This window comes from Leiobunum rupestre, chromosome 3 (assembly GCF_980474605.1).
Source record: "Leiobunum rupestre chromosome 3, qqLeiRupe1.1.hap1, whole genome shotgun sequence".
NCBI lineage: Eukaryota > Metazoa > Arthropoda > Arachnida > Opiliones > Sclerosomatidae > Leiobunum > Leiobunum rupestre.
Genome location: NC_143386.1, coordinates 26,326,791 through 26,346,626, shown reverse-complemented (window position 1 = coordinate 26,346,626; position 19,836 = coordinate 26,326,791). Strand labels below are relative to the sequence as shown.

Genomic DNA, 19,836 nt, shown 5'->3' with positions numbered 1-19,836 from the left:
ACATTAACATTTGGAAAATGCTTTTATAGTAACTAAAAAGAGAGAATTTTAAAAAGAAACTTAACCTGATTTAGTTCAATCTAGGATAAGGGATCTTGGTGTTGCTGCAACAACGACCGAGGGGCTGATCACTCCGCGTAATCGGTGTACAGAGCCGTACCTTTGACAGTACTAATGGGACTACGCGTAATCTTTGAAGTCCCTGCCTTTGGCAGTGCTAATCTAAGCGTAATCCGGTGTACAGACTTTCTAAGAGTGGTTAGCCCCTCGACAACGACCAACTTCGTATCATTTTATAACAATACCAATAATACCAATATTGTGAAAAAAATAAATTAATTTTTTTGGTTGGTCGGAGCCAACATTTAAGCACTTCCATCAGTAATCTACAAAATGTCATCTCTCGCAAGTGTCTGTAGTAGTCCCAGAAAGTTCGTGTTGGGTTTCTTTTTGGTGATGAGGACGTAGCGGATACATCTTCTCAAGTAAGTATTGGTTGTATGTTAGTTAAATAATTACTCGTTGATATAGAAAAGTAATATTTATTCATAAAAATAACATTTAAGTTGGGCTTATTTATACAATTTACAGAGGACGCCATGATCAACAATAATATGATCAAGGCGCGAGTATCGTGGCTGTCCTGCTGAACTAGATGATTCTCCATAGGCTATCCGTATCTAAACTTTGAAACTAGCTTATTTTAACAAAAGATATAGCCAATAATGTATTTATTTATACTCAGGGAGAATGAATGTCGAGACTATCGACGGACACGTTGAGGCCCTAACCTCGTCACGCTAAGGGGGGGGGGGAGGAAAAAAGGATTTTTTTTGCAGTATTATTTGATTTTATTAAAGCGGAGGAGCATACCGAGGCTATTTAGAACAATAGCCCCACCACTTAGTTTCCACTTTTTAGTTACACCATACCAACGTACTTATTAAGGGGAATCTAATGGTGCAAAAATTATAAGCCGCAAATAATAAATTTTAAAGATATTCTAATTTAAAGATGTACGAACCGAACGGTTCGGGGCGTAGAATTCACTCCGCGGCGAAGAGAGCTCGCCGTCGCGCCGTTTTTTCCCGGTCGAAAATCAGCCTTTCTTTATTCTTTGGGAGTGGTAATGGAGCCAGTAGGACTGCAATATTCGCGAAATATGCTGATGGCACCAGTAGGACCACAAAATTTTCGAAATATGCTGCTGTAGTAGACGTGGGGTCTAAGGATTAAAATGACGGTGCCCGAAACAAAGCTTTTGATAAAGGATTAAAATGACGGCGGGTATAACCTCTTCTTCCCGTTTTCGTTATTGTTTAACCAATTAACGATCTCAACGATACTTTCTCCAAGGCTAAGGGAAGATGATGGTAATTGCTAGTCGTGGCCTTTGGTGGGGTGAAAGATATCGGAGCGAGAGAATGATTATAAAAATAAGGGAAGGAAAAAAGGGGGAGGTTCGGATTTCAGTCTGGTAACACTTTGCCTGCGATTAAATTCCAAAAATCTTTATTTACGTATTAAAATATATATACATACAATGAACAAATATCGGACGGTAAGGATATTATAGCGCGGGAATTAAAATGCAATACAGTAAATTAGGGCGTGGGTTAATATTATACACTCTACGGAACACAAAATAATAAACGAAAGGGAAATGGAAATCTAATTCTGATTTCCTGTCATTAGCGCGGGACATTCAAATGCTCGGACCACAATTTTAACATTAAATATTTAGATTACTTACAATCATTTATGGGATCAGTCCCCATTTCTCGGGCGAAAGCCATCGGTTTGTTTAGGCGAGGGAAATGCAAATACTAAATACACTATTCTTAAATAAAACTACAATTAAAAATGCTACAATTAACTTCACTACAATTAAGACTTATATAACAAAAAGAAATACACCACACTACGAAAAAGATTTATACATATATATGGGACAGAAAACTATTCGGAACGACCATGAAAATAGTGGGACCTCCTAAGGGATAATCTACGGATAAAATGAGCTCTCAAACTCGGGGCCTGATTTTATCCTCTTCGGACCATGGCGAGGGAAAAACCCTTTTTGCTTCTTTGTATTTTGGGAATTCTTCCAGTCTTACTGGCTACTACAGATTCTGACCCTAGGTATCTACGGGGGGAGGGAAGGAACGGAAAATTGTACTCATCACTGGTTATTTTCGGCTCGTCAGTTTGCTTTTCTCTGGGACGTTGTAGCACTTCGTTACGGTACGATTGGGGTCCGGATTGCGCAAGATGCTCACACACGTGGTTTTGGTTTCGCGGGCGTGGGATTTGACAGTTCGATTCGATTACGGCACGGGACACGGATTACGGCAAGACATGGACCGGATTACGGCAAGGACGTCCGGATTTCTACGTCGAACTTCAAGACGGGGGAGTTGGCGGGGATGTAGATACGTCAAGGGTTTTGATTCTGGAGTTTCCGGCTAGGCGTTGGAAAGGATCTTTGATGTCAGATGGCTTTGGATGGAATCAGCTGATTGGTTTTCATGGGCAATTTGGTTTATCGCCATGGAATTGCGAGGGCCTGGTCCGGTGAGGCGAGGGTGATCTGGGTCCCTTTCTTTCCGGACTTCTAGCGGCGGTACATCATGGGTCCCGTTGGACTTCCGGGTAGCTTATTCGTCTTGTTCCTTTTTCATTCCGGTTCGCAATGTCTTTTTTCGGTCTTGTTCCTCGGTTTTGTTTAACGAATATGGGGCGGAGTTCAAATAAAAATAATTGGTGACTTCACTTTTTCCAGTGGTCATTGGCTGGTGGGTTTCACGTGGTTGCGGGGGTTCAGAGGTCTTTCCATTACTTTTGTTTTTGAAGAAAACATCCGGGGTTGAAATTTGGCCCTTGACAACGGATATAAGCGGGGGTATCGGTTTCTATCTTGGAGTAGCCCAAACTCGCTTCTCTGGTCTCTTTAGGGTTTCCTGGACGCCTGAACGGAGAATAGCCACTCGGAAATATCTCCATGGAGTCGCGGTCCGCTGAGGGTATTAAGTAGTTAAAGTAGACCTTGCCCGGGCGCACCTCGTGATTGTTGAAGGTCTTTTATGCGTCCGCGCCAGCAAGTCTACGTATGTTGGGAAATACTGAGCCACGAAGAGGAAAGCCTTTAATTAGCACCACCTTGGCGACGGATTAAATATTAAACTTGTGGAAGGCGGGGATTTAGTTTATAATTTATTTGACCTATACTATTTAAATGATCAACTTAATTTTATGTTTAAGGGCGAGGGTAGATCATTTGCTATGATCCGTATAAATTTCACTTAATTCCAACAGATCGTTCCGAAGTTGTTTAATTTTAATTTTAATGTTAATTGTAAATTAATTTAGTCAATTTGGGATAATTGTTATCGGTTGGGGGTGACGATTTCCGTTCTTTTGATGTATCGAGCGTATTGATTAATTAATCGTTACTATAAAAAGGGGGCTTTTAACATAAATATTGTAACAAGATGGTCAAAACCAGTAATTTTCTAGAAGGCGAGGATTTTTATATATAAGAGAATCATGTGGCGTATTTAAATAACACTAGTAACAAAAGTAAATAAAAAAATAAGTATGCCTGAGGAGAAGGTGAACCTGAAGGGTTACATTATCCCCCCCCCCCCCCCCAGGGTTTGTCCGTCTCGGACAAGACGAGTTGGTTAATATATATTTACACGAGATAAATTACTACGTTTTTGAATGATTTATTATTACTATTATTTTAAATGTTGAATTATAGTTATATTTCCGTTATTTGCCTGTAATTCAATGACTTCTTTAGGCAATGTATTTGCCGCTTCAAAAAACCTATGTAATTGGGGGGGCTCGGGAATATTTCTTGGGAAATCGCGGGCAAAATGGCCACTTTGGTTACAATGAAAACAAAGATTTGGTCGGAACGGGGTGGACGGTGGAAATGGAATAGTTCCTTGATTTTGGGGCCGGGGGGCGGCGTACGGTTTCTTAATCGGACAATTACTAATTTCATGCCCAGGTTGCTTGCAATATCTACATAACTCATTCATAGGGCGCGGGGGTAGATAAGAGGGTACCAGATTGCTACTATTCATTTGGAAAACGCTAATTGCCGGTTTCAATTGAATAACTACATGCAAAAGTTCGTCTACCGAGGAGAATTTTTTAAGATGAAGTAGTGCGGCATATTCTGGTAGCATGCCAGCTTTCATCTGGCGAAGGACGGTATTCTCACTGGGCCTACATAACAGGCGGGAGTAAAGTGTTTTTAACCGGCGAATATAGCTCTCGGGGTCTTCCTGACTATCTTGTTTACAAATTTGTATTTGGTCCCAAACTCTATCTTCATAATCCACTCCCAAATACGTTGCCTTAAATCTTTCTATGAATCTATCCCAGTTGGTTATATGCGCGGAGTTATCTCTAAACCAATCGCTCGCTTGCTCTTCGAGAGTCAAGGGTATTAAAGGGAGCATCTCATCTAATTTTAAATCGGCAGCGCGGGCATATTCTTTCAATTGAAATATGAAACTTAATGGGTTAGACTTATCATCTCCCTTGAATCGGGCTTTAATTGGGGGTATTTTAGGTCCTCGGCGAAATGTCGCATTTTGGGATCGAATAAAATCGGGATTATGGGGAGTGGATTGTGGTGGCCTATGAATGGAGAGCGGCGCATTGGGTTGTGGGAAGGGTATAGAGGGACCCTCATAAAGTCGTGAGAGTGAGGGTTCGTTTTCATTTATCGGGTTTCGATTTTCGGGAGGCCTTTGAATTCCCGCTAGCGGGGTCGAGGTTTGTTGCTGCGCCAAGGTTCTAGCTATGGTCCCTGATATAACATCGTCTACATTTCCCATTCTTTGCGTTAAAGATCTCAATGCATCCGCCTGTTCTCTCGTAGTATCTATCTGTTCTTGCATTGCGCGCAGAAGTAAATCATAGCCTAAATTGTCGGCTGGGGGCGGGAGCGTTCTATCCATTATGACGCGTGCTAGATCTTGCATCATTTGGTTTTGTGATTGAATCGCTTGGATTACCGATTCATTCACGGGATTAACCGGGGGTGGTTGAGGGGATTGAAGGGTCCATCTATTAACAAGGGCGTTTATTCCCTGTCCAACATATCTAAGTGGTCTAAATATCCGACCCTTATATAATAATAAGTATTTATATTGAGTAATTATCTTGTATCGATTTCACGCAACTTCAGCCGGCGTGACATGTTTCGTGCACATGAAACAGAGTACAAACAGCGACCTTTACGCATCGATATTTGTTAGTAAACTTAGCTCTCGTACATTTCGTTTTAGGACTGTAAAATATGATTTGAAATGGGAAATGACATTGTCAAAAGACTCCTTCACTCGAGAATATTTGAAGTAATTATTATTCATTAGAAAATCCTAAATATTACAACTAAACGAATAGATTCTTAAACGCGCCTCTCCAATCGACCGCCATTACCTTACAGTCTACGGGGAGGGTGATGAAAAAACCAGTTTTGGGGGGATGAAATTTCTGCGGTAGAGCGATTGCTCGTTGGTTGCCTGTACGATAATGGCGGCGCCCAGTGAACATTTCTAAAAAGAGTGTATTGACTGGTCCATTTTACAAACCTCAACCAATGGGGAAATTGTTTTCAAAACGTCCCTAATTATATGACAATCAGAGATGATAACAGTGCGACGTTTTTAGTTAATTTAAAAAGACGGATTTACTTGAAGAAAAGGACACATTTGCTAAGGTGAAGTAAGGAATTAAGGAAGGCAGAAACTGATATTTGATCAACTCAGGTTGCAAATGGTTAATTAGCGATTTCTTTAGCAAAATAATAATCAGCTAGACTAATACCAGTCTCCACTTTAGGCCCAAGTCATCAAGCGACTTTTAATGCATTTAAACAGGGTGGTTGGGTTACAATGCGTAGGAGGGTGGTGGCAAGCCCTTCATGCCCCGCGACCCAACAGCTCCCTACACTCACTATTACCGTAAACGTCTACAAGTTTTTATGAAAAAAGGAAACGGAAGTACTCAAGGGAAAACCCCTTAACCAGTGGGGAGATAGATTCCTCTGAAAAAGATAAATTTTTTACGAAGATACTCGAGAGGTGATGAAAAAACAACAAGTTGTCCATATGGGGCAATATTCAGTTTTGACCGCAAATTTAAAAAAGGTCTTGGAATAGGTTTTTGCATGTGATATATCCAAATGTAATAAATTTGAGGCCTACTAATAAAACATTTTCTGTTGTTTTAGCGCAAAGGTCGGTTGTTAGTACTATTGAAAGCGAAATATTTCAGTTTTAAACCATTCTCTAACATTTTATGAGACTTATCAACAACTATGCCACTTTATTCTCGTCAACACCGCGCTTTTATGGTTGAGTTATTTTACGGATATGCCAATCGTAACGCTCAGAGTAAGTAAAATGTTTAGTATTCGCTATTCTGGCAGAAGACCAAGCCACAATTCCGTTCCTGGGGCTGTTCGAGACTTCAACATCTACGGAAACGTCAATCCCAGGTTCCGTGAACAAGGACGTCAAAACTTCAACATGGAAGACATCGTTCTAGCTTACTTTGCTGCGTACCCTACAGCAAGTATTAGAGGTGTCACCGACGGTCTTAGGTTATCAAGGAACTACGTTTGCAGTTGAAGTAGTATTGTTCGTTTGGAGCTGGCGTCCCATAAGCATCTGCGCCAGTGTGGGAAGTTTACCCACAATAGTGGTCCTGTATTCACGGAGAACATACTGTAGGTCATGGGCTTCTCCCTGACGAACTTGATGAGGGTGAACCGGAATCTTGAAGTTTGTTGGATCACGAGTACGGCAAATTTGACAACCCTTGATGAATCTAGTAATATCCTCTGCAATCTGAGGCCAGAATACGTGTAGCCTGGCCTTCGCAAGACAAGCAGTTATACCTTGATGAACCGAGTGCAATTGCTTCATCACGTCCGGTCGCATAAGTGGGGGTATGACCAAGCGTGTGCCCCGATAGATGATACCATTCTGTTCATGCAATTCCTCCTGCTGGAACCCTTTTTTGTGATGATGACCAACCGTTGTAAATATACGCCAAGATCGTCTGGTAGGTCGAATCATCTTTAATGGCTTGTTGGAATGCAGAGTATTTCTCTTCCGAAAGAGATGTAAGGGTGTGTATTGTAACGTAGGGTCCCTCCATCTCCGTGGTGTTAAGCATCTTGTGTGCCAAAGGCGCACGTGGAAGGGTATTGGCTATCTTTAGCTTGGATCCTGGGACATATGTCAAAGTGAAGTTACAATGCAATAGGCACATTACCATTCTTTGCAGGCGTGGTGAGAGTAAGTGTAGTGGTTTATGGACTATTGCTGTTAGGGGCTTGTTGTCCGTTTCAATGTACACATGTCTCCCCATGATGTAGTACTGAATTTTTCGCACGCATATACAAGTCCCAGGAGTTCACGCTCAATCTGAGCATATTGGCGCTGGGTGTCGGTGAAGGTTGTTGATGCATACTCAACCGGTCTATTGTCTTGTAAGAGGGCAGCACCAATACCATCCGAACTAGTATCCACGGTAATCCTACAGCGTTTCCCAGGGTTGAAGGCTGCAAGGACAGGAGTAGAAGAGAGTAAGTGTTATAGAGTATCATATGTTACTTGTAGGTTGGCGATCCATAGAAACTCCTTGTCCTTTTTAGTAAGTCCCGTAGAAGAGCAGCTTTTTCCGAATATGATGGTAAGAATCGGGTAATATTATTCAGCATACCCAGGAAATGCTGAAGTACACGCTTACATTGAGGGGGAGGTAGTTCAGTTATCGCCCCGACCCGGTCTGGATCAATCTCTATCTGCTCTGGGCTGATGATATGTCTCAAGTATTTAATCTTGGAGAGTGCTAGCTGGAGCTTCTTCTTACTGAACGTCAGACCAGATGCTCGTGCTCGTTCAAGAACAGCAGTAAGAAGTTGGGCGTGGTGTAGATCATCTTTCGCCCTCAGTAAAAAGTCGTCAGTGGAGATGTGTGTATCTGGAAACTCATGTCTAGGAAAAAGAGTATGCATCACTTCTTGAAAAACTTCAGACGCCGTACACTCTGTTAAATAAGTCTTCGGCCGTTGGGATGTTGGCACTTATTTACGATTATCTCAAAAACTATGAATGATAGCCAGTTGAAACCAATTTTATTTTTATAATTTTACTAATATCTTTCATACCTATGTCTTGATTCACGTGTAGCATTTCCATATCCGCCGGAAACGCCAAATATCGTTTTTGACAACTTTTTTAATAATGATGTTACGCCCCTGAAACCTGCATTTTTGGATTCATACATAAAAAGTGCCATTGTTATCCGGCTACGTGGAACGGCTGCTAAGATATGGCCTATCTAAAATTCGGGTCTAATTCGGAAAATTCTAAAATGCCTAATTAATCTATATTATTAATCCGGCATATAACCACAGCGTTCCAACAACTCGTTAAATCAATAAATATATTCTTATTGTGTTACCCTTAATGAAACGATGAAAGTGGTTTTTTCCTCAACAATAAGATATTATTTCTCGGTCGCCGAATTTTCGATAGGCCATATCTTAGCAACCGTTTGTACGACGTCTGAAGTATACTGATGCCGTAGGGCATGTGAAGGTAGCGAAATGTTCCAAATGGAGTGGCTTTGCTCAGTTAATTTCACCTGCCAAAAGGCCCTCTTTGCGTCAATAACAGTTAATAATCGGCTTCTATGAAGTTCGCAAAAAATCTCTTTGACCCGTCGGCGCTGGAAAGTGTTTCCGTTTTATGGTAGGTTGAGCTTGCGTTGGTCGAGGCAAATACGAATTCCTCCATTGGGCTATCTCTCAACGACCATGGGATAAACCCAATCAGTGGGCTCGGTGACTGGAGCAATGATACCACCTTTAAGCATTTGTTGCAGCTCAACGTAAACTGGTTGATAGAGAGCTTGTGGAATTTTATGAGATACAGAGACATGAGGCGTTGCATTTGGTTTAAGATCTATATGATACTCAACATGAAGATACCCAACACGGTCAAACACATGGTCATGTTGTTGGATAATGTCGGTGGGTTTCTTGTGTGCTTGTAATTCAGAGGTTGCAAGAGGCTGTGGGATGAAAGTCTTTCTCATACGCTGAACAAAGCCCATTACTTCCGATGCATATGCACCCAGGATAGGCGTTGCCCATTCTTGGGTAACAAAAAACTCCCAGGAGATCGTAGCAGCAAAGCAGGTACACATGATGTCAATACTTCCCAAGATAGGCACGGTGTGGCCAGTATAGGTAATAATACAACGAAATGATGGCTTCAGAGGTGGTTTCCTTGGTATTGCATCATAGATGTGTCCAGGAATTATATTTACTTGAGATCCAGTATCTAGTTTGAAATGAATTGGGTAATTGTTAATAATGACCCGGTCATACCATTCGTAGTGGATTGGAGACTTTTCAAGTCCGTTAGTGACGCTGCATATAGTGGTGAGCATATATAATGAGAAGTCGTGGGATTCGGGGGCGAAGAAACAGGTTGTTCCAGAAAATAACCATCCGGGTGCCGGGTGCTTGTTGGGTAGGCGTCCTGACGGTCGGTCTCGACGGGAGTCAGGCATACATGTGGTAAGTATTCCAGTGAGTGTAGATCGTAATAAGTGGGCGGTATGTGGTGAGAAGTAGTGTGGCGGTCGTCATGAGGTATCGAATGTGGTAAGGTCGGAGCATCCAAGAGATGAGTATGAGATGACCTGCTTCAACATAAATTCGCCCAGTGGCTCCAACGAGAGGAGTTGTGACACAAAGAGTCAGCGGCCGGGCAACGCGCTTGACGAGAGTGGAGTAGTATTTCGCGACAAACGAGAGCAAGATCTTCCAAAAGATCCTTGGGACGCATGACTTCGTGGCTGGGAAACGTGGTGGTCATGAGGTCGTAGATTCGGGCGGAGACCAGGAGATGAACGGTGACACTTGGAAAGACACAACTGAGAGGAAGAGCGTCTGGAGAGCGTGTTGACATTGGCAGTTGTTCCTACAGAAGACGGCAAGGTATCAACCAGTCCTGCGTTCGTAGCCGATGTCTCCTTAGCTTGACACATGACAATGGCTTGGGTTAAAGTGAGATTCCGATGCGAAAACAAGGTCTTATGAAGAGCAGCGTTGTGTACCCCAGCAAGTATCTGATAGCGAAGCAGAGAGTCAGTTCTGTTTCCAAAGTCACAGTTCGGGGCCTGGGAACGGAGATCTGTCAAAAACTCATCAAAAGGTTGGTGTTGTTTCTGTTGAGTGTGGAAAAATGCATGTCGATGTGAATCAGGATTGTTATACGGCTCATAATGGAGGTCGAATGCAGAATAAACTTCTTCTAAAGAGGGCACCGTGCGTCCAGCAGGGATAATTATAGTAAGAGAGTCATAGACCCTCTGTCCAAGCGGGCCAAGAGTGTATAAAAAGATTGCAACTTCTGTTTCAGCCGTTTCATCACTGATTTTCGATGCCGTGGCGAACAACTTAAAGGTATTACGATGCAGCAGTCTTAGAGCCGGATTAGAGGTTCCAGGATCGAAATGGTCAAGTCCACGGAAGCGGGCAGCCATTGCGGCAGTGGCAGGACAGCAAAAGAGAACCGCTTGGCTAGGCAAAGTAGACAGGTAGAGATATCATGGGTGAAATTTCTGACACCATGTTGTATGATTTAATAAGGCAGCAGTCGTAGTATAAAAGAATGGGTAAGGCTTTATTTACATTTAATCATACATGAAGGAGATCGTTGGTCTGCCGTTAGTAATTTAGGCAGGTGGTATTTATAGTGGAAACTAGGCGGAAAATTGCCACGTGTTCTTACAGTTATTAACGCTCATAGTTTAGCGCCATCTAGGCATATACAACAATAATAATAAATGAATACGCCCAGGACTACTCGTGCAACGTGATATGGTGGGGTTAGCGAGGGTCCTCAGTATTAAATTGGTGTCTAGGAGAAGTTTGTAATGAAATGTATGAAGCCAGTTGTTAAATACTTTAATGTATACCCTAATATCCTAACCGAATATTTAAATTAATAAATTAAAAACTATCTATATACTTATTTAACTAACTTAAAGATTAACAAATTAAGCAACTGACCAGTGCTCGCGATAGGTAAATGCGCGACGTTAACAAAATGTAAAATATAGGTAAATAGGTTGTAACCATTACTTAACAAAAGTTCATCACGAAATGTTTAGTTGAACTGCGGAACTGTTATCCTAGTGGCAGAGTCCGGTTGGAGCCGTGGAAGCATCTGAGCGACGTTGTTGAGGTATTTGGGACAGTAGATCACATAATTTGTGTTGGTGACGATGGTAAATCTCATACAATGTGGTGAAAGTAGTCGCTGGATGGATGGGCTTCAATTCATGGAATCGATAATATCTTCGACAGAACAAATTTCCCAATATAGATGGATGCTGCCTTTATCTTCATGATAACACGTATACCGCTCGAAGGTTAAATAAAAGACGACTTTGACGGCCAAAATAAATTGGAATCAACATTAAAATTGTCTGGTCTTAAAATGGAGTTCTTTTTAAATCAACTACCGAACTTAACCCTTTTTAAAAATATTTTTTTAAAGAACCGTTACAATTATCTTTTAGCTCGCGTCCGAGTGCGCGTTATTTATAATATATATAAGAAATATAATTCACAATCCAACAAGTGGTCTTGGGCACGTCAGTATTTCAATAGGGGTTAAAAGGGGTGCTGTGAACTCCTTGCTTTCCCACAGAACCAAAGATCTCCCAGTAAAAGGACTGGACCTTCCTTTACCTGGAATAACCACAAATAACCGGATTTTCCAATCACCAAAATATATGACCAGCAACTATTTTAGGAGAAGGGGTCGGTATATTTATAATTACTATATGATGATACATGGTGTTTTTTTGTAGTACCGACTAATTAAAATGTTCATATTTAATGCAAAATCTGCTGCAAAGATTTCATTAAAATGTGGCGTCACTCTTACTCTTCATTTTAACGCATTTCCAAATTTTGTGAAATAATAAATTTACGAGAAAACGAATAAAAGAAACCATGATTCATTCTCAAGTTAAGGGGACTGCTAGTCGAACGAAGTTCAGTTGTGGAATCGGTGTAGAGTTTAACATACCACACCGAAGCTAAAATTTAGACTGTAAGCCCCATCCGATTCTAAGAGATTTATCAGGCTGAACACATTTCAAGTGCTTACATTTCATGCTATTACGTGAGCTCCAGTCAGTGTACCGTAAATTTGAAATGTCACGCGCCTCTGGCTTAGATGTCCCTTGGGTAGAAGCGTAGCAAAATACTGAAGACAGCAGAGCTCGTGGACCTCTAAAAATAACTAGAGCCACAAACATTGAGTGCATTCGCTAAGTAACGTCACTGGATGATGTATCATTACCAGCACAAAGAACTTTTTTTAAAACGGAAAATGTTGGTGAACTAGAAATGGGTAGGTAATAATAATAATAATAATCATCAGCTAGGCTAATACCCAAGGCACCACCTTAGGCCTAAGTCGTCAAGCGACTTTTGAAGCCTTTAATTCAGGTGGTTGGGTTACAATGCGTAGGAGGGTGGGGGCAAGCCCTGCATGCCACGCGAGTCAACAGCTCCCTACGCTAATTATTACCGTTAACCTCAACAAGTTTTTATGGAAGGGGAAACCGAAGAGCTCGGGGGAAACCCCTTAAACAAGCGGGGAATGAACTTGCAAACTCAACGCAGAAGGAGTTGTTCCGAGTTTTCACCCAGTGCCACAAGCTGGGATCGAACCCGGCTCCTCTTGCTGCGAGGCGACAGTGCTAACCACTCCGGATATTAACAGAACGATTTTAAGATGGATATGACAACGTTTCTTTTTCAAATAAAGCTATCTTCAAAAGAGATATTTCCATTACATTAATACATTATATCATATTGATATGGCGAAATGTGAATACGGGGTAAAATTTAAAATTATAGTAGGCTTTTTAAATGGAAGATCCTTAATTTTTCACTTTATGAAAAATCATTTTATTGAGTTGAAAATCAATCTCGCCTTCCCCTCAATATTTACGAACACCCCGGTCCCCCCGACTTGACGCAAATGTATCATTATAGAGGTTATATTAATAGTGTATATACAGCTAAAATAGACCAGAATTTAAAATAACTTAGCTTTTTATTACATTGGCACCGTTTGTAATTCGAAGTAATTATATTCGTTGGTGCTGAACCAAAAGCATAATAACCACAAACATATCACGCTTTATTTGATCAACTAAACATTGCCTTGATTCTATCATTAACGACTCTCCAACTCAAAGCAATAACCTAGTAAATTTGTGGCAAGCATTTTGAAGAATATCCCTTTCAACATTTGAAAAATAGAGGATAGTTAAAGCAATTACGTTATAGAACTGATATCTACGCTAATATTCTAAATAAAAGGGTGCTTTTTACCACTGGTATGGGAGTTCATAAGGTAATTTCCAACTCTTTAAAGCCAAAAACTTATTTTAGGTGGGTTTTGCTTTCAGGCGACAGGCGGCTATAATTGGATGGATTTGAGCTCCGTCGACCGGAAAATGAGCTCTACAAATGATCTTAACCTTGAGAGCGAGTCAATTTCACGCTAACTGTAGATTGAAAGGTTTGATAAATCATTAAATAGCTTAATATGAAATAGTGCTTCCTGCGTACAAAACATCACATAAAATAAATAGGATAAACTTTGCTTCAACAGCCCAAAACTTGGCCTAAAATATTCAGTGGCGTTCAACTGATATAGATGCATTTAAAATTGCTTAAGAATTAATTTAAGTTGGATCATCTTTCAAATTGTGTAATTTCTTTGAATAAGTTCGTGAAATAATCGTTTACATTCGCCAAGTTGTAAATATTTTATTACAAAAGTAAATTGGTTATGAAAAACTTTAACTGAAATCACCATATAGTTTTTATTTATTATTTATATTTTCAAATGAGAAAGATTAGAGTTACATGCAGAAAATAAATGCATTAGGCTCTGCAAAAACTCACTGAACAAACCCGAATTTTGCATTGTGTCGTGAAACATTCTTTAGCGAAGCTAGTTAATTAATTCATATTTTCATCTTTGTCCTTGTTACCACTTATGTTTTCCATTCCAAGCATTGAAAGATTATATTGCAATGAAAAATAACACAGTGAAAAAGATTTTTAATGTGGGAATACTTGAGGTAAGTAATCATGGTTTATTTCCCAATAAATACGGTAATAGACTATTTACAATGCATTTAGTTAAAATGTTAGAGCAAATTTATTTATAAGTCTTAATCTTCTACTTAACTTGGTGAAAGGAAAGCGTTCCAACATTATTACGGAACTTTTAATTCCGTCTGACTACATCTACTGGTGTAACTACATGTAGGCCAATTCAGCTAATGCTGTGTATTGGTGCCCGCCTTATTGATGGGGGTGAACTGTCAGTTGTGTAGGTGTTAATAGGCCCATGTGATAATGAAGCCCAACTTGGTTTAATATCGTCATTGCTCGCGACTATTGGCATATAGCTATTAAAATTGAGACGCTGCTACAGCCCATTTAACGGAAATTAGATGTGTTCATTGGTCTTCGGTTTATTGCCAAGTACTTGGTAATTCAAAGCGAAATCTGATTTTTCCCAAATTTCTATTAACATTAAGGAGATCATGGGGATTCAGTCTCTCATGGCTTTTTACCACGAAATGGGAAGAATTTTGGAACAGCGTTTGAATGTCAAGTAAGTTAATGAAACTGTAGGGTTTTCTCGGAGTTCTTCGTTTTGTATTAAAGCTAGCAAAAGCTAGCTCTAATAAAACGATTAGTTGATAGAAGTGGTTTTTGCGATACAATAATAATAATAATAATATTGGTTATTTGCTTAATCTGTTAAACTAATGCAAATACCAAAATTGGGTGAGATCCAGTTGATTTTCGTGGGCCGCCAAATAAAGTTATGAGCAAATATATAAATATTGTGCTACTTCTATCGTTTTAATTACGTGGTTAGCTTATCCCTCTTATTTTTTTATCATGAAGAGTATCCGTCACTGGAATACCCCAAGAAGAGTTCTACAAATGGGATGTAAACCATAGCACCCTACCTAGGGTAAGTATTTTCTGCACTTTAATCTCTCCCACTCTTGACTTCGGTGGGAAATTCAGGCTGTATCTTTGAATACTGGTTTTAAAGGGATTATAACCGAGGGGCAGATCACTCCAATGATTATTAGGACACCCTCGTGAGATTAAATCATGTTTAGATTAGATTTAAATTAGATCTGTAGCTTTGGTTTACAAAGATTAAAAATGATTAAATAACGATTAAATTAAAAAAAAAAATAATTCCAGTTAACGGCGTGACTGAGTGGTAGTTATCAACCCAAGGTGTGGTAGATTTTAACCCAAGGTGTGGTAGATTTTAACCCAAGGTGTGGTAGGTTTCAACCCAAGGTGTGATAGTTTTCAAACCAAGGTGTTTTAGTTTTCAACCCAAGGTGTGGTAGTTTTCAACCCATGTTTTTTTAACACAAGCTTGGGTTAATAAAATTTCAACCCAAAGTTGAGTTGCATTAACCTTTCATTGGTTAATTCTAAATTTAAACAACCCAAATTTTGGGCTAGGTAAATACGGACCCAGGTTTGGGTTGAATATTAACCCTTTTTGGGTGTAAAACAACCCAACCTTTATAAGAATGTACGTCCTGGCTCCAGCTGTTATCAGGGAACACGGCACAAGGCAAAACGTTAGAAATACAATCTTAGCGCCAAACATTCTTAGCTTAAAGCAACTACGTTTATTTCCTAATTTTAACTGCTAAATGTTCGAAAATGGAAACTTCCGACTTTTTGAAAGGTAAATGCACAAATGGTCCGATCTCCACCTCCGACGTCGGTCAGGTATGGGGTGGCAAATGAGTTTCGGCGGATTGGGTAGCCTGCTGTGGGGCGGCGGGCCTCCATATGAGGGGGGCGGTCCTGTTTCCTTTTGGAGTCACAACGGGATATCCCGTGCCAGCTGTGCCAGGTTACTTGGACTACTGTGTGCTCGTCATTCCCCATTTAGGAGCTCTCTCCAAAGGGTTTGACTCTTTACCTACGTAAGTAGGGTGTCGGCTGGAGTTGCTACAGCATCCACTTTTACTTCCACTGCTGTGTGCGAAGTGGGGATTGGTCCACCCATTGCTGCACCTTCTTCTGGGTTGAGTGGCTTGCGTCTAAGGTGCGACCATCAGTAGTAGGGTATTACTACCCAAGCTCGATTTGTCACCTGTCCAGGCTTGTGGACGCTGGCGTAGGGAACTATGATGATCGACCTCCTGTGGTACGGCCCCTGTTGCTAGGTACACCGGGCTATAATTTCTGACACACTGAATGGTAAATGCACGAAACAAAGAATTTTTGTTTGTTTAGCTAAAATGTTTTATGAGAAAATACTGCAGTTTTGACAATTTTCGTAGTGGCTCCAATTCCTAAGCATGGTATGAAGTGAAAAATGTTATTGTGTGTCACAAAAAAAGATAGATGCAGTTAACCGTGAAATTATTACAATAGAAACTCCAAAAGAACTTCATAATGTTTGTAACTAGCCCTTCCTTTCGCGACTGATAACAGAGAGTGTAAAGTCGCTTCGCTACAGAGAGGCGCCTCTCTTTAAAAAATCCGTGGTACGATTTTATTCGCCGAGAATGTCCACAATTCCCGGGCGTTTGATGGCGCTAGTAGTATCTCCGGCGCGCGCTAGATTAGAGTTTGAGAAGACGCAAAAAAGGAAGAGTGTTTTTGGTATTTTTGCGAGTTTAATTTATTTTGAAATGTCTTGTTCGGCTAAAAATTGTAAATCGAATAAAAAGGTAACCACGCGTCTGTCTTTTTTTTTTCAAGTTTCCAAGGGATAAAGACCGGTGAATACGCGTTTAAATTTAATAAGCCTATCCTAATACATTAACATTTCTTAAAACTTAATAGTTCTGCATTGTAACTGCTAAATGTAAACAGTGAAAAGCTCCAAAATAAAACTACAGATTACTTACACTTTAACCACGTATTTTGCGGTCTTCATTTCACTGACGATTGTTTTATGAATATCAAAACCAAAAACAGGCTTACACTATTTTTTTTTGGAAAATTCCAATGAAACCACGGTTTTCCCTAGGTAAACTGAAGGCAAAAACATATCCCGCCATGGTCTCTTACTGTCTAATGTTCATTTATAATTAATTCAAATAGTAGCAAATGAAAATGCACCTGAAGATCATGTTACAACTACAATCTGGTGTAAGGTAAACGCAGCACTACAAATGCCAAATTATGCCCTCAAAAATCGATTCAACGAAGAAAATGATTATTTATATAAAATATTCACAATGATGAACACTAGCTTTAAATGAAATTTTTTTTACAGTGGATAAAGTCAATTCCTATGAATTTAAAACCAGAACTATCTATTGAATTCTATTCCATTTAAATATATTTGTACTGAACATAATTATAGCCATTCAACTAAACATTTTGACAATAATGAAAACGATAACATTGAAGGTTTCGTAGACTTCGGTCCATATGGAAGGTCAAAATAATACGCAAATCAGGCCCTAGTGTTCATGGTGAATGACATAAAACTGAAATTCAAACCACCAATTGGTTACTTCCTCACAAAAGATGCTTGTCCCGAACAGACTTTGAAGATATTGCTTCATGATTGCGTAACTCACCTAAAACGTATTGGCCTTATTGTCAAAACTGTAGTCTGTGACCAAGGAACCGGCAATCAAAATTTGTTCAAAAGTATGAGGATATCAGTCGAAAAGCCAAAAAGCCATTCATTTAAATTGATCCTCCACATCTCTTGAAAAGTGTGAGGAACATTTTCAAACGGTATCCCATAATAGTGGAAGGCAATCTAGTTTCTTGGGCAGTCCCAGAACATTTTTTCAAAATAGACCAAGAAATTGGTAAGTTTCAAAGCACACAAGCTGAAACGTAAACATATCAAGTTACCAGCATTTTCTAACATGAAAGTCAGTTTAGCTGCCCAAATTTGCAGTCAAAGTGTTTCTAATTCAAATGGCCTGTTCACTGGGATTAGGAGAGTTAACAATTGAAAGCACATACACAGCAGAGTTCCTCTTACACATGAACGGCCTTTTTGATTGCTGCAATAGCAGAACATTAAACAATGAAACACACTGTAAGAGAGCAATGACTGATCAATCCATCCACATACCAATGCTGAAAGAAAAATTGGAAACGTTTAATCCATGGTAGCTTCAGAACTGTAGGTATAAAACCTTACCTTGTATTGAAGGGTGGAAACTATCAATTCAGTCTTTGCTACTCCTATGGAATGATATAAAGGATAATTTTGGTTTTAAGTTCTTAGTAACTGGAAGAATTAGTCAAGATTTTTAGAAAACTACTTTGGTTCCATTCGCCAATAAGGAGACAATTAGCCTTTTAGGTTTACATAGAGCCACGTAGCAGCCATAGCGAGAAGCTTAAAAACTACTGGATTTTCATCTGCTAAGCAGACGCTTTGGTCTCTTATCAAGGAAAATAGTAAACCTAAAAGGCTAATTGAGATCATCCAAATCCTCAACAATACCAGGCAGCATACAGAGCTGCATCAGTCAATAGCCTCTTAAAACCATCAGATTCATATTGAATTGACAATGTGGATGACTTTATTTTAAACAGACTCGTTTAAAGTACCAGCTCCTGGACCATGATGAAGATTTGTCCAATTATGATAACCATTGGGTTTTGCAAGGTAAAGGACAATTCACTGACGAAGATTTAGAAATTTTCAAAGCCATTAAAAGTCCAAACCTTCTAAAAGAAAATGTTCTTAATTATATTTCAGAATATTTAATTCACCGCTGCTATTCAAAACACCAATGTTTTACCATGGTTTTGTTATATTTAATTAAGATTTGGCCAGCCCATACAATATTCCACTTTAGATTCCAGGAATTTCTTTTGATATATTAAAAAAGTATAATTGTTAATATTGAAATGAAATAGGGAGGGATTTTTCTTGTACTTACTTTTTATATTTCTTACGAAATCAACTGTTTTACTTAAATAGTTAAAATAATTCAACATCACAGCTGACTGAGCTGAATTCAACTTTAACCTACTGAGAGCAAAATTTATTTTTCTTTGATAAGCAATTTTACAGTGCCATCGTGTGTCCGGGAATTGCAAACACCGTCGTCTGCTTCTTCAACGCTCTCATGGGGAAAAAACGTACCACGAAATTTTAACATTACGGAGATAGGAAGAGGCGCCTCTCTGTAGCGAAGCGACTTTACACTCTCTGCTGATAAGTAGTTCGTGATCCACTATTTTTGAAAACCACTCGAAACACCAAGTTTTTGAAACATCTCTGTCACCTTCCAAAGTCGAAACTGAATTAATTACAACAATCGTTTACCGACTTCGATTAACTTTGCCACTGATGTAATACTTCTAATTTAGGATCAATTGAAAGAAACAGCATTTCAATGCGAGTTAAATAAGGAATGTAAAAGTATTCCTGGTGATTACAAACATTATCCCAAAGACTTACTAGTTGATCCTACGATAGTTGATGGACTTATGATTGAAGAATTATCTCTTGATAAGCTTCAGAGAAGAAAATAAGAGCACCTTCCAATTGGATTGCATTATCAGAACTCAGCCAATCTATTTTATCCGTAAATGGATTGTTTTATCAGTTTTGCTTCAAGTGAAACAGTCATTGTATGTGGACGTGTTTCTCTTGATAAAAAACATCGAGAACACGGATAACATATTTCCTAAAGGAA

The 19,836-nt window shown here is 39.6% G+C and overlaps 1 long non-coding RNA gene across 1 annotated transcript; it reads right to left on the bottom strand.

The window, feature by feature from the left end:
* Positions 1-17,976: 17,976 nt before the first annotated feature.
* Positions 17,977-18,850, bottom strand: LOC149950959 (uncharacterized). The gene is made up of 3 exons (XR_016479976.1): positions 18,740-18,850; positions 18,319-18,367; positions 17,977-18,183 (listed from the first exon to the last, which is right to left on the bottom strand). It is a non-coding gene; the product is annotated as an uncharacterized LOC149950959 (long non-coding RNA).
* Positions 18,851-19,836: the final 986 nt, after the last annotated feature.